The 1,177-nt window shown below is 38.8% G+C and overlaps 1 protein-coding gene across 1 annotated transcript in view; it reads left to right on the top strand.

Moving 5' to 3' along the window:
- Positions 1-1,177, top strand: part of LOC101303891 (probable LRR receptor-like serine/threonine-protein kinase At1g05700-like) — a 19,692-nt gene that overhangs the window by 2,825 nt on the left and 15,690 nt on the right. The window lies entirely within an intron of this gene.

The raw sequence follows: 1,177 nt of genomic DNA, 5'->3' as shown, positions 1-1,177 counted from the left end.
TTTTGGTTGCAGACACAGATTTGGATGGGGTTCTATTAGTCAAATAATTGGCTGTTTTAAGTGCCTCACCCCAAAGAAAATGTGGGAGACCTGAGGTGCACATCATGCTCCTCACCATGTTCATAAAGGTTCTATTTCTTCTCTCTGCAACTCCATTTTGCTCAGGGGTTCAGGTGTGGTATATTGTGCTATAATCCCATTCTCTTCTAAAAACGAAGCAAATGGTCCCTTATGCTGACCAGTTTTGGTGTATCTCCCATAATACTCACCACCCCTATCACTTCTCACACACTTCACAACTGCATTCAACTCCTTTTCTGCTTCTAACTTAAAGATTTTGAACTTCTCTAAGGCTTGAGACTTTTCAGACATAAGGTATACATGGCAATATCTGGAAAAATCATCAATAAAGGTGATATAATAGCTATTTCCACATATAGTTTGAATCGCAAATGGTCCACAAACATCAGTGTGAACCAATTCCAAAAGGCCTGTACTTCTAACTGCTCCTTTCTTAGTCTGTTTAGCAAATTTACCCTTAACACATTTAGTACAATCCACCAAGTCAGAGAAGTCTAACTCAGGTAAAATTCTCTACTTCACCATCAATTTCAATCTCTCTTTTGAGACATGTCCAAGTCTCCTATGCCAAAGGAAAGCAGACTTTTCACTGAATAGGAGACATGTCCAAGTCTCTCTTTTGGCATAGGAGACATGTCCAAGTCTCCTATGCCAAAGGAAAGCAGACTTTTCACTGAATTTTCTTTTATTTCCATTAACTGAATCAATAACATTATTCTCAATCAACAAAACCTCTGTGTGGCAAGTATTAGGCAAAGACCAATAATCATCAATAAACTTTGCAGTAGCAAGATAATGAGAAGCACGACTTATTTTCATTCCATCAGAATCAACCAAAAACTGGTAATTGTCTTTAACCAAAACAGCAATCGAAATTAAGTTCCTAGACATGGAAGGAACATAATACACTTGCTCTAAAACTAGAAAAACTCCTGGCCTCAAAACTAATTTAACAAAACCAACTGCTTCAATTCCTACTCTCATGCCTTCTCCGACATGGATCCTGATCTCATTTTCCCTTGGCCTCCTCTGGCTTTGCAGCCCCTGTAGAGAATTGGTGATATGCACAGGTGAGCCAGTGTCAAAACTCCAAGTA

This window comes from Fragaria vesca, linkage group LG3 (assembly GCF_000184155.1).
Source record: "Fragaria vesca subsp. vesca linkage group LG3, FraVesHawaii_1.0, whole genome shotgun sequence".
In the NCBI taxonomy this organism is placed as follows: domain Eukaryota; kingdom Viridiplantae; phylum Streptophyta; class Magnoliopsida; order Rosales; family Rosaceae; genus Fragaria; species Fragaria vesca.
Note: the sequence above shows the minus strand (reverse complement) of the source record. Positions and strands in the feature narration are given on the sequence as shown.